General features: G+C 42.9%; 1 long non-coding RNA gene across 2 annotated transcripts in view; it reads left to right on the forward strand.

The window, feature by feature from the left end:
* Positions 1-15,030, forward strand: part of LOC134354231 (uncharacterized) — a 298,502-nt gene that overhangs the window by 252,063 nt on the left and 31,409 nt on the right. The window lies entirely within an intron of this gene.

A 15,030-nucleotide genomic window follows, 5' to 3' on the forward strand; every position in this document is an offset into this window, starting at 1 on the left:
ACTATTTATGGTTTTATTACTATTTAATTATTTATGGTGCAACTGTAACGAAAACCAATTTCCCCCGGGATCAATGAAGTATGACTATGACTATGTCTATTTTCAGAAAAGTAACTGCACAAAACTAATTTAGCAACATAATGACTTTTTTTCATTCTGCTACCACAAAACTCTACAAGTACATGAAAAAATTACAACATTTTTTGCAACAGAACTGCAAAATTTATTCACAAATTTATCTTGCATATCACTGCAGTATTCTTCCAATATCCCTTAATATTCCTCTAATCACCATTAGATTTCAGAACAATTAACCAAGCCACCATGAACATATATATATATATATATATAGAGAGAGAGAGAGAGAGAATATACATATAGATATACAGTAGAAAGATAATATGTATTTCTTGTTATAATTTTTTTGTCTTGCTCTGTACTGCCGTTACGAAATAACAAATCTCACAGTGTATATCAGTGATATTAAACCTGATTCTGATTCTAATACATCTGAATCAGAGAATAAATCTAGATTAAAATCAGAAAATGGTGGGCCGGCTGGTGGCGCAACGACATCAGCGCCGGACCTGGGAGCGGAGGTTCCCAGGTTCAAAACTAGTCGAGTCCACCTCTGAGTACCCTTCCCATCCGTGGCGGGTTGAGTGTCGAGAACGCAACTTGACCTCGTAAAACAAAGGGAAAATACGGCGAAATATGTCTGTGTGAGGCATGGCGGGCCACACAGTCTCTCTCGCTCTCTCTCTCGCTCCGCGCCTTGTAAAAAGCCATGAAAAAGACATCATCACGGACGCACACGTGGACATGCAGATGCACATGCACAGACTCGCTCACACGCAGGCACACGTCAAAAAAAAAAATCAGAAAATGGTGAAACAATATACTCAGTGACTCAGGAAGCACCATCGTAAGAGAGGCGATCTTTCATCTGATGAAGCATTAATTCTGATTCTCCCTTCACAGATGCTTCTTGACCTTTTGAGTATTTCTACTGTCTTCTGCTTCTATTATAGTGTTTCCTATGTGTATCCCTCACAGCAAGCTGTCGTCCTTGTGGGTCCAGAACATAACTTCTGGGCCATCTTTGATCATGGTCTTTGAGCTGAGCGCTGGAGCAGATTGTGCTCGTCAGCCTATGGACAGATTCGTAACCCTGCACCCATATCCCATTCTGAATTCTCAATTATGTTTCTATTCACTGTCATTGTTGCTTCTGACTTCTTTTGAATATGCACTTATAACATTCCGGTTAGACCATAAGACACAGGAACAGAATTAGGCCACCCGGCCCATTGAATCTCCCCTGCCATTTTATTAGGGCTGATCTATTATCCTTGTCAACTCCATTCTCCTGCCTTCTCCCCATCACTTTTGATCCCCTGACTTAATCAAGAACCTATTAACCTCTGCCTTAAATACATCCAATGGCAGCCTCCACAGCCATCTGTGGCAATGAATTACAAAGTTTTGCCACCCTCTGGCTGAAGTAATTCCTGCTCGTATCTGTTCTAAATGGATGCATCTCTATTCTGAGGCTGTACCCTCTCTTCCTAGACTTCCCCACGATGGAAAACATCCTCTCCACATAACAGTAAGAGGAAAACTGTTCCTGTGATAAGTGCTCTCCAAGTTTTTCTTGGGAAATCTGTAGTTCAAGGCCCTTGTCTACACAGTCATCTCTCATAAAATTGGAACAGCCTTCAATAAGGGTGTTTCACTCTATAAAGTAAAGAAACCAGAAATAGATGCAATTTTCTAGTTATGGTCTTACAAACCCCCTATAGCAAAGAATTCCACAGATTCACCACCCTCTGGCTAAAGAAATTCCTCCTCATCTCTGTTCTAAGTGTTCATCCCTCTATTCTGAGGCTGTGCCTTCTGGTCCTAGACTCCCGACTACAGGAAACGTCCTCTCCCTTTTATTCAATATTTTCATTTGATTTGATGTATTACTCTTCCAATTATTAATTTTTGAAGTTTTAGATTTGATCAGAAATTCATTTCCTCAGAATGGACTGCCCAGTCCCCTTTTCTTTTCTTTTTTTTATAGTGTAGTGTTTTTTTTTCTTCTTATTTTAAAAATTAGAAGTTTTTCTTCTCTCTCTATGAATTGATAAGAGGAGAATTAGTTGTCTTTCTTTTTTATTATATATTACATATTTGCTTAATATTATGTATGATCTTGATAATGTCTATTTCACTTTCTGTTTGTATTGTTATTGATACATATATATATTTGAGATAATTCTCCTCTTGTTTGTATATATGCTCTTTCTAAATCGTAAAAAGATTAATAAAGAAAGAAACATCCTCTCCACATCCACTCTTTAACTCAGAGCTCATAGCTTTAATCCATTCTTATGCTAAACACAGCTACAGCAATGATTCCAAATATTCTGCATTAATTCTTCAGTCTTGCTTGTGGCAAGGAACTTTGTATGAAATGGTAATAGACTTACTGCGATGCTCCTTCAGAATCCTTCCACAGCCCGGCCTCCAGAGTTCTTCAACCCCTCACTGAGGAGCTCTTCCCATCATACGCGTTTCACCTCTTCAGACAGATGACGCAGACCTAAGTGTCCCTGTGACTGTAGTACTAACACCCCGCCAACATGCAACCAACTGTTAGGAATATACTTTTTCATGCAGCGCTCTTCAAAGGGATCTCAGGCCATTTGCAATATCATCAGATTTCTGTCTGTCAGATGCCGAGCATACTCCAAGGCACGAGCTTGGTGACTCAGAAGATTCCAAAAGCAGGCTAATAAATCACGCGTGTGACTGGCCTCATTAGTTATGTACTCTGTCAGGCCTGGTCATTCAGTTGAACAGAACGGGACGAGGTGTACAGCCAGCCATTTCTCTGTTAAATGGGCTGCACTCACTTCAGCTTCAACAAGTGGGCACTTTATTAGGTACATCCTGAACATAATAAAGTGACCACTAAGTGCATGTTCATAGTTTTCTGCTGCTGTAGACCATCCGCTTCAAGATCAGGGATTGTGCATTCAGGGATGCTCTTTGGTACACCACTGTTGCAATACAACAGCTATATTTTCTATAATTGCTCTGAACCAATCAATCAAGCATCATCCATAAGTTTGTTATATTGCTACTTTTAATACTGGTTTTATGGCTGTCACACATCTGAGTTGCGCTTTTGTACTGCTGGACATTGCTTGTACTGGCTGGTTACTTGATTTTATTTATTGTTTATTTATTTATTTGTTGTTTTATAGCATTGAGTATGAGAGTTGCAAACTCATTTTCGCTGTATTGGCGCATGACAAATTGTACTATGCAATGACAATAAAGATATTTCAATTTCAATTTCAATTTCAACACACACAAAATGCTGGAGGAACTCGGCAGAATAAATAAGCAGTTGACATTTTGGGGCCAAGCCCTTCTTTATGACTATAAAGGAAGGGGGAAGACACCGGAATTTGAAGGTGGGGGGAGGGAGGGGAAGGAGGCTTCCTGGAAGGTGATAGAGAAAGCTAAACGCGTGGGAAAGGTCAAGGGCTGGAGGGAAAGGAATCTGACAGGAGAGTTGAGTGGACCATAGGAGAAAAGGAAGGAGGAGGGGGCCCAGGGGGAAGTAATAGGCAGGTGAGCAGAGGTAAAAGGCCTGGGTGGGGAATACAGTTACTGTTGTCTTCCTGTCAGTTTGAACCAGTCTGGCCATTCTATTCTCACCTCTCTCATTAAAAAGGTGTTTTTGCCCACAGAATGCCACATACTGGGTGTGTTTTTGTTTATCGCACCATTCTCTCTAAACTCTGAAAAATGTTGTGCATGAAAATTCCAGGGGATCAGCAGTTTCTCAGATACTCAAACCATCCCATCTGGCACCAACAATCATTCCACAGTTGAAGTCTTTAGTTCACATTTCTTCCCCATTCTGATGTTTGATCTGAACAACTGAACCTCTTGACCATGTCTGCATGCTTTTATGCATTGCGTTGTTGCTATGTGATTGGCTGATCAGATATTTGCAATGATGAGCAGATGTACAGGTGTACCTAATAACATGGACACTGAGTGTATACCCAATGACTTGGCCTATTCTGTCATGTGTGACAACGTATCTCGGAAACTGCTAATGTCCTGGGCTTTTCCTGTATAGAGAATAGTGTGACAAACAAAAAAAATTCCAGTGAATGGGATTAAGAGTGATAATAAATCAGCCATGATGGAATGGTGGAGCAAGTTCAATGGGCCAAATGGCCTAATTCTGATCCTATGTCTTACGGTCTTAATTTCACACCACTATCTCCTATAGTGATACTATTTCAGAGGGGACAGGTGTTATGTCCTCCTTTTCCTCTCTTATATAAAAAGTATCATGATGGGTTGTTCTCCAATGTTGGCAATTTACTTGCAAACATTTCGTCACAATGTGAGGAGATATCGTCAGTGCACAATCAACAGCACACTGACGATGTCTTCTCCCATGGGGACAAAATGTTTGCAAGTAAATTGCCAAGATCGGAGAATGAGACAACCCAAACCGTTGACCACCCAAGCTACACATTTTCCGGATTATTTCCAATAAAAAGTATCGTTCAATTTCAGTTTGCATCCTTTATTTTAACCTGAAACTGTCTCAAAAAAAAATAGCATTTTCACTTAAAACGGGTTGTGAGAAGAAATTAGCGTAGCAGTTAAAGTGATGCTTTAACAGCTTAGAGGTGTTCCGGAGCTCAGAGTTCAATTCTGGCACCATCTGTAGGGAGCTTATATGTTCTCCCCATGAACTGTGAGGGTTTTCCTCAGGTGCTGTGGTTTCCTCGCACAGTCCAAAGATGTACCGCTGAGTGCGTTAACTGGTCATTGTAAATTGTCCTGTGTTTTGCCTAGTGGTAAATAGGTGAAGCTCATTGAGCCAGAAGGGCCTGTATCTCTAAATAAAATAAAACAGCTTGACTGCTCATTGTCGAGCTGCTGAGAAATTGGCTGAGGATCTCAGTAATAAACAGCGTTGTAATCTTATGTCTAAAACCGAGGTCAGAAAGTACAGTTGCTGTTGGAGACATACGCTTTGTAGTGGAAGCCAAGTAGTTTGGCGCTACTGATGAAGCGTGTAGTCACTCATGTTTCACGCAACCCTTGGGCTACAACCACTTATCTCAACATCAGCAAAGTTCCACTGTCAAGCACAATAGTAGGGAACTGAGTCAGGCCCATGAATCCAGAGAGAGAAATTATTTGTTATTAAATGAAAGAGACTAAAGTTCTGAGTGGGAAGATATGTCGTTTTAAAATATCAGCAATTTTACTTCAGTTAAGCACACAGCAAAAAAAAACAGTCCCGAAGAATCTCTGAAACCAGCTGTTCTGAGATCATTCATACCAATTGATTACCATAGTAGTAATGAGACGAGGACATATAACCATGTAACAATTACAGCATGGAAACAGGCCATCTCGGCCCTTCTAGTCCGTGCCGAACTCTTACTCTCACCTAGTCCCACCGACCAGCACTCAGCCCATAGCCCTCCATTCCTTTCCTGTCCATATATCTATCCAATTTAACTTTAAATGACAACATCGAACCTGCCTCAACCACTTCTGCTGGAAGCTCATTCCACACAGCTACCACTCTCTGAGTAAAGAAGTTCCCCCTCATGTTACCCCTAAACTTTTGCCCTTTAACTCTCAACTCATGTCCTTTTGTTTGAATCTCCCCCACTCTCAATGGAAAAAGCCTATCCATGTCAACTCTATCTATCCCCCTCATAATTTTAAATAACTCTATCAAGTCCCCCCTCAAACTTCTATGCTTCAAAGAATAAAGACCCAACTTGTTCAACCTTTCTCTGTAACTTAGGAGATGAAACCCAGGCAAAATTCTAGTAAATCTCCTCTGTACTCTCTCAATTTTATTGACATCTTTCCTATAATTCGATGACCAGATGTGTACACAATATTCCAAATTTGGCCTTACCAATGCCTTGTACAATTTCAACATTACATCCCAATTTCTGTACTCAATGTTCTGATTAATAATGGCCAGCATACCAAAAGCTTTCTTCACCACCCTATCCACATGAGATTCCACCTTCAGGGAACTACGCACCGTTATTCCTAGATCCCTCTGTTCTACTGCATTCTTCAATGCCCTACCATTTACCGTGTATGTCGTATTTTGATTAGTCCTACCAAAATGTAGCACCTCACACTTATCAGCATTGAACTCCACCTGCCATCTTTCAGCCCACTCTTCTAAGTGGTCTAAATCTCTCTGCAAGCTTTGAAAACCTACTTCATTATCCACGACTCCACCTATCTTAGTATCATCTGCATACTTACTAATCCAATTTACCAACCCATCATCCAAGTCATTAATATATATGACAAACAACATTGGACCCAGTACAGATCCCTGAGGCACACCACTAGTCACCAGCCTCTAATCTGACACACAGTTATCCACCACTACTCTCTGGCGTCTCCCATCCAGCCACTGCTGAATCCATTTCACTACTTCGATATTAATACCTAACAATTGAACCTTCCTAAATAACCTTCCGTGTGGAACCTTGTCAAAGGCCTTACTGAAGTCCATATAGACAACATCCACCGCTTTACCCCCGTCAACATTCCTAGCAACCTCTTCAAAAAATTCAATAAGATTTGTCAAACATGATCTTCCACGCACAAATCTATATTGACTGTTCCTAAACAGACCCTGTCTATCCAGAAAATTGTATATGCCATCTCTAAGAATACTTTCCATCAATTTACCCACCACTGACGTCAAACTCAGAGGCCGATAATTGTTAGGTTTACTCTTAGAACCCTTTTTAAACAATGGAACAACATAAGCAAAACGCCAATCCTCCGGCACCATCCCCATTTCTAATGACATTTGAAATATTTCTGTCAGAGACCTGCTATTTCCACATTAACTTCCCTTAAGGTCCTAGGGAATATCCTGTCCGGACCCGGAGACTTATCCACTTTTATATTCCTTAAGAGCGCCGGTACTTCCTCTTCTTTAATCATCATACTTTCCATAACTACCCTTCTTGTTTCCCTTACCTTACACAATTCAATATCCTTCTCCTTAGTGAATACCGAAGAAAAGAAATTGTTCAATACCTCCCCCATCTCTTTTGGCTCCGCACATAGCCGTCCACTCTGATTCTCTAAGGGACCAATTTTATCCCTCACTATCCTTTTGCTATTAATATAACTGTAGAAACCCTTTGGATTTATTTTCACCTTACTTGCCAAAGCAGCCTCATATCTTCTTTTAGCTTTTCTAATTTCTTTCTTAAGATTCTTTTTACATTATTTATATTCCTCAAGCACCTCATATTTTGGATAGTGAGGGCCTTTAATGATGGATGCTACCTTCTTGATGCATTACCTATTGAAGATGTTCTCAATGGTGGGCAGAATAATATTACTTATGATACTGAACCTGGATAGAGCTCAGTACCGTCTCAACTTGATCCTGGGTGAGAAAGCTGAACATTGAAAGTGTGTGATTGAAAGTGTAGATAGAGTGGATGTGAGAGGACATCTCCAAGAGTGGGAGAATCTAGGGCCAGAGGGCACAGCCTCAGACTAGAAGGATGTCCTATTAGACCAGAGTGAAGGAGGAATTTCTTTAGCCAGGGAGTAGGCAGTCTGTGGAATTTGTTGCCACAGTTAGTTGTGGAGGCTAAGTCATTGGGTATATTTAAAGTGGAGGTTGATAGGTTCTTGATTAGTCAGGGTGTCAAAGGTTATGGGGAGAAGGCAGGAGAATGGGGTTGAAAGGGAAAATAAATCAGTCATGAGTGCTTCGTAGAGCAGACTCAATGAGCTGAATAGCACAATTGTACTTCTATGTTATGGTCTTATGGTCTAAATTAAGTCACCCCCATCACCCAGGTCATGCCATATTCTCATTGCTACCATCAGGAAGGAGGTACTGAAACCTTCACGCAGGCTCTCAGCAATTCAGGAACAGCTCCTTTCCCTCTATCATTTAATTTCTGAATGGACATTAGTCCCATTAACACTACCTCACCTCATTTTTATTTCTGTTTTTGCACTACTTATTAATTTAACTATTTAATATACACGTATATACTTACTGTAATTTGTGTGTTTTCTATTACATTGCATTGTATTGCTGGCACAAAGGCAACAGATTTCACAATATATGCAGGTGATATTAAACCTGATAGTGATTCCCTCGAAAGTCATCTGGCAGGGTGTCTAGCTGTAAAGCTATAGGTGGCCTGAATACCTCTCCCTTATCGAAACTGGAAAATTGTCAGTGGTTCAAGTTAACGAAGATACTTTATTGAACAAAGGAAAAGGCTGCAACATAAGACAGCAGCCTTTTCAACACATGCAGACGGAAATGCCCAGTTATACAGTGAAACATGCAGCGAGCTGCAAATCACTTATTACAAGTCTTAAAGGGTTATGCATTCTATATTATCAAGGATCAACTTCATTCACCATATATTTTCATGTTAAGGAACTTGGTGTGGTGTGTTGGTGTGACATGCAATAAAAACCAACTACATTCAACAATTATAAAAAATAAAGAATAATATAAAAATGTTAGAAATTAAACATAGAACACAGAAATCTACAGCACACTTCAGGTTCTTTGGCCCACAATGTTGTGCTAACCATGTAACCTACTCTAGAAACGGCCTAGAATTTCCCTACTGCATAGCCCTCTATTTTTCTAAACTACATGTACCGATCAAGAGTATTTTAAAAGACCCTATTGTATCCGCCTCTACCACCATCGCTGGCAGTGTATTCCACGCACCCACCAGTCTGTGTGAAAACTTACCTCTGACATTCTCCCTGTACCTACTTCCAAGCACCTTAAAACTATGCCCCCTTGTGTTATCCATTTCAGCCCTGGAAAAAAGCCTCTGGCTATTCACACAATCACTGTCTCTCATCATCTTATACACCTCTATCAGGTCACCCCTCATCCTCTGTCGCTCCAATGAGAAAAGGCCAAGTTCACTCAACATATTCTCATAAGGCATGCTCCCCAATCCAGGCAACATCCTTGTAAATCTCCTCTGCACTCTCTCTATAGTATCCACATCCTTCCTGTAGTGAGGTGACCAGAACTCAACACAGTACGCAAAGTGGAGCCTAACTAAGGTCTTATATAATATTATCTCACAGCTTTTGAACTCAATCCCACAGTTGATAAAGGCCATCATACCATTTGGCTTCTTAATATCACTGTTCGGATATGGGAGAAATGTGCATAAATACGTAAGCACCAGGAAATAGGCAAAGAGGGAGGAGAAGATGGTAGCGCGACGCAGCGCGCGTGGCCGTTCAGAATGAATATCGATATGTGTAACTAGGGATGCCGTGCACAATTTGGATTTGATAGGGACAACCGTGAGAAGCACAGAGGAATATCTGGAGTAGCTTCTGAAATGCCTGCTTCGCTGCCGCTTCTCCTGTGTGATCGAGAATCTCCGGAGACGAAGGCCCCAAATCCTTGGCTTTGTGTATGGCATGTTGCCCCCAGGGCCGGGGTCAAAACACTCGGCAGAGATGGTGCTCGGTGCTTGGTGTCGAATAGGTGGTCAGAGGCTCGGAGTTTTTCAGACGGACTCGGAGTCGGACTGTGGTCGTATGCTTCCAGGATGCTGCATCGGCAAGTTGGCGGTGCTGCAGGTTCACCGTCTGCATGAGATGATGGGACTTTCGAGAGACTTTGAGACTTTTACTGTGCCATGGTCTGTTCTTATCAAATTTCGGTATTGCTTTGCACTGTTGTAATTATATGTTTTAATTATGTGGTTTTTGTTAGTTTTTAAGTCGGTTTGTCATGTGATTTCGTGATATCATTCTGGAATAACATTTTATCATTTCTTAATGCATGCATTACTAAATGACAATAAAAGAGGACTGCGTGTCCTCATAATCATAATAATAATAATGTAAACAGCATTATAAAAGTGTAAGGGGTTTCTTCTTTTATGTTACTGCAAAGGCTAACAAAATGGCTTCCATGTGATGTTATTTTTTAAAAAATGACTTATGTAATAACAACGGCGATGTAAGGAGTTCTCTCTCTCTGCTTGTTTGGGTTATATTATTGATAAGAGGAGGAATGAAACAATGAGTGTCCACGTTATTCTTTTTGTGGGTGATATTCTGTCTCATATGGCTGGGAACCGGGTGGTTTGGCGGGCTTTTCGGGAGGAGACCCGGAGAAGAAGGACATGCTGGAAGCGCTCTGGTCGACCACCGTGGTTGGTCCCGAGCGGCAATTCAAGGGGTTCAGAGGGGATCGAATGGTGGAAGGAGGACCCCGTTCATTGAGCTCCAACTTGTGTGCACGAAGTGCTTGAACTCTGATAAGTCTGGCACCTTATTCTTTCCCTTTTATATTGTATCTCTATTAATTACATAGTTCCAGTAAGATTTATAAAGTGTAATCTATAAATCGTACATTGTGTGCTGTCTGATATTTGGTGTGTGAGTTTGTACCAGGTGGCATTACACAGCAACGACGCAACCGTGAGACACGGTTTGGCGGGTGGACGGGGTTTCTCCTAGATAAACACGAGCCGATAGACCTGAGCGTTACAAAAGCAACACACACAAAATGCTGGAGGAACTCAACAGGCCAGGTGGCATCTATGGGAAAGAGTACAGTGGATGTTTCAGTGGATGTCCTTCATCAGGACAGCATTATAAAAGGTAGTTTAAAGTGTTTACAGTGCAGTGTGACTGAGCAAATAGGTAGAGAGGGATTTGAGAGGGGCGGGAGCTAACTGGAAAGATTGATTTCATCCTGAGCACACATGAGTCCTGCGGTGACGGTAGACTGCAGCCAATGACTGTAATTTTCGTATGTTGTGAGAGGACGCTGTCCAAGCTGTTGTGAGGTTGATGTCAGGATGCTCTCTATGATGGCAATGTAGATTCGCACCAGTACGTTCTGGGGAAGATGGGATTTTGCCCACTGCCGCAAGAAGTACTTCGTCCGTGCATACCTTGTGGAAATCTACAAGGTTATTGCACAGCTGCTCCGCAGGCTAAAGGATGCATTGCTTATGGCCATGGAGAAGCTGAGAAAGAAACAACCACCAATCCAAAGTTGCTAAGAAGGGACCCATCAAATAATTCTGCCCTGTTTCTTGGGAAAGGCCAGAGATCAGAAATCACAGATAGTTTGCAATCATGATGACAAACTTGACTGCCAGCATGAGTTTGTGAGAGTTTGCAACTGATTTAACATAATTGGATATAATAATGGCCCCTCTTGCTTCAGGCACAGTTACATTCTAAAGAGACTTTCATTACAGAGGTTTACAGCAACTACATGATTTTCAGTTTAAGTCAAGTGCAGAAAATGCTTCTGTTTAATGTGTTTCTAAAGAAAAAAAGGTGCACCGCCACAAACAGAGGGGTGCCCCTTTGAAACAGAGATGAGGAGAATTTCTTTATCCGTAGAGTCGTGAATCTGTAGAATTCATTGCCACAGATGGTTGTGGAGACCAAGTCATTGGGTATGTCTAAACTTGGGATTGATAGGTTCTTGATTAGTAAGGGCATCAAAGGAAAAGGCAGGAGAATGGGGTTGAGAGAGATAATAAATCAGCCATAATGGATTGGCAGAGCAGACGAGCTGATCGGCCTAATTCTGCTCCTTTGTCTTATAGTCTTAAATAAATTGCCTGGGACTCTGCTAACTTAGTTTGTTTCAATCCGTTGTTTTTCTTTTGTTGTTGTTGCAGGAGGTCATCCAATTTGATTTTTCTCTTCAGGGTGGAATCTTTGAGGTTTTCCTTTCTCTGTACAGCAGTAGAGGAGTTATCTGTTCCAATCTTCACAGAATGTCAAACCACACCAATAAAACAACCAGAACATGCTCTGAAGTGCCTTGTGTAGCCTTCAGTGGGACTCTGCAAATGCTGGAATTCCAGAGTAAAACACACAAGATACTGAAGGAACTCAGCAGGTGAGACAACATCTATGCAATGGAATAATGAGCTGATGTTTCGGGCCATGACTGTCCTGATGAAAGCTCTCTGCCGAAACATAGACTATTCATTCCTTTCCATAGATGTTGCCTGATCTGCTGAGCTTCTCCAGCATTTGGTATGTGTTACTCTACAATAAGAAATACAAGAGACTCAGCAGATGCTAAGCTCCTGCCACATTTTCTGTGTGTTGCAGAGCCAATTAGATGTTATTTTCAACTGTGGTCACTGTAGAAATGCACTGTAGCAACCACTTTGATGACGCTGAGATCCCACAAAGAGCAAAGTGATAATAACCCAGATGAGACCATAAAACCATAAGACAAAGGAGCAGAATTAGGCCATTTGGCCCATCGAGTCTGCTCCGCCATTCAATCATGGATGATCCTTTTTTTACTCCTCCTCAACCCCAGTTCCCGGCCTTCTCCCCATAACCTTTGATGCCATGTCCAATCAAGAACCTATCAATCTCTACCTTAAATACACCAAACGACTTGGCCTTCACAGCTGCATGTAACAACAAATTCCACAAATTCACCACCCTCTGGCTAAAGAAATTTATCCACATCTCTGTTTTGAAAGGGCGCCCCTCTGGCCTGAGTCTGTGCCCTCTTGTCCTAGACTCTCCCACCATGGAAAACATCTTTTCCAAATCTACTCTGTCTAGGCCTTTCAACATTCGAAAGGTTTCAATGAGATCCCCCTTTTCCTTCTAAATTCCAGCGAGTATAAACCCAGAGCCATCAAACGTTCCTCGTATGATAACCCTTTCCTTCCTAGAATCATCCTTGTGAACCTCCTCCGGACCCTCTCCAATGCCAGCACATCTCTTCTAAGATGAGGGGCCCAAAACTGTTCACTATACTCAAACAACAGGAATTCTGCAGATGCTGGAAATTCAAGCAACACACATCAAAGTTGCTGGTGAACGCAGCAGGCCAGGCAGCATCTGTAGGAAGAGGTGCAGTCGACGTTTCAGGCCGAGACCCTTCGTCAGGACTAACTGAAGGAAGAGTGAGTAAGGGATTTGAAAGTAGGAGGGGGAGGGGGAGATGCAAAATGATAGGAGAAGACAGGAGGGGAGGGATAGAGCCGAGAGCTGGACAGGTGATAGGCAAAAGGGGATACGAGAGGATCATGGGACAGGAGGTCCGGGAAGAAAGACAGGGGTGGGGAGGTACCCAGAGGATGGGCAAGAGGTATATTCAGAGGGACAGAGGGAGAAAAAGGAGAGTGAGAGAAAGAATGTGTGCATAAAAATAAGTAACAGATGGGGTACGAGGGGAAGGTGGGGCCTAGCGGAAGTTAGAGAAGTCGATGTTCATGCCATCAGGTTGGAGGCTACCCAGACGGAATATAAGGTGTTGTTCCTCCAACCTGAGTGTGGCTTCATCTTTACAGTAGAGGAGGCCGTGGATAGACATGTCAGAATGGGAATGGAATATGGAATTAAAATGTGTGGCCACTGGGAGATCCTGCTTTCTCTGGCGGACAGAGCGTAGATGTTCAGCAAAGCGGTCTCCCTGTCTGCGTCGGTCTCGCCAATATATAAAAGGCCACATCGGGAGCACCAGACGCAGTATATCACCCCAGTCGACTCACAGGTGAAGTGTTGCCTCACCTGGAAGGACTGTTTGGGGCCCTGAATGGTGGTAAGGGAGGAAGTGTAAGGGCATGTGTAGCACTTGTTCCGCTTACACGGATAAGTGCCAGGAGGGAGATCAGTGGGGAGGGATGGGGGGGACGAATGGACAAGGGAGTTGTGTAGGGAGCGATCCCTGTGGAATGCAGAGAGAAGGGGGGAGGGAAAGATGTGCTTAGTGGTGGGATCCCGTTGGAGGTGGCGGAAGTTACGGAGAATAATATGTTGGACCCGGAGGCTGGTGGGGTGGTAGGTGAGGACCAGGGGAACCCTATTCCTAGTGGGGTGGCCGGAGGATGGAGTGAGAGCAGATGTACGTGAAATGGGGGAGATGCGTTTAAGAGCAGAATTGATAGTGGAGGAAGGGAATTCCTTTTCTTTAAAAAAGGAAGACATCTCCCTCATCCTAGAATGAAAAGCCTCATCGTGAGAGCAGATGCGGCGGGGACGGAGGAATTGCGAGAAGGAGATGGCGTTTTTGCAAGAGTCAGGGTGAGAAGAGGAATAGTCCAGATAGCTGTGAGAGTCAGTAGGCTTATAGTAGACATCAGTGGATAAGCTGTCTCCAGAGACAGAGACAGAAAGATCTAGAAAGGGGAGGGAGGTGTCGGAAATGGACCAGGTAAACTTGAGGGCAGGGTGAAAGTTGGAGGCAAAGTTAATAAAGTCAACGAGTTCTGCATGCGTGCAGGAAGCAGCGCCAATGCAGTCGTCGATGTAGCGAAGGAAAAGTGAGGGACAGATACCAGAATAGGCACGGAACATAGATTGTTCCACAAACCCAACAAAAAGGCAGGCATAGCTGGGACCCATACGGGTGCCCATAGCTACACCTTTAGTTTGGAGGAAGTGGGAGGAGCCAAAGGAGAAATTATTAAGAGTAAGGACTAATTCCGCTAGACGGAGCAGAGTGGTGGTAGAGGGGAACTGATTAGGTCTGGAATCCAAAAAGAAGCGTAGAGCTTTGAGACCTTCCTGATGGAGGATGGAAGTATATAAGGACTGGACATCCATGGTGAAAATAAAGCGGTGGGGGCCAGGGAACTTAAAATCATCAAAAAGTTTAAGAGCGTGAGAAGTGTCACGAACATAGGTCGGAAGGGATTGAACAAGGGTGATAAAACAGTGTCGAGGTATGCAGAAACGAGTACGGTGGGGCAGGAGCAAGCTGAGACAATAGGTCGGCCAGGACAGGCAGGTTTGTGGATCTTGGGTAGGAGGTAGAAACGGGAAGTGCGGGGTGTGGGAACTATAAGGTTGATAGCAGTGGATGGGAGATCCCCTGAGCGGATAAAGTCGGTGATGGTGTGGGAGACAATGGCCTGGAGCTCCTTAGTGGGGTCACGATGGAGGGGTAAATAAGAGGAGGTATCCGCGAGTTGT

Source organism: Mobula hypostoma, chromosome 11, assembly GCF_963921235.1.
Source record: "Mobula hypostoma chromosome 11, sMobHyp1.1, whole genome shotgun sequence".
Taxonomy (NCBI): Eukaryota; Metazoa; Chordata; class Chondrichthyes; order Myliobatiformes; family Myliobatidae; genus Mobula; species Mobula hypostoma.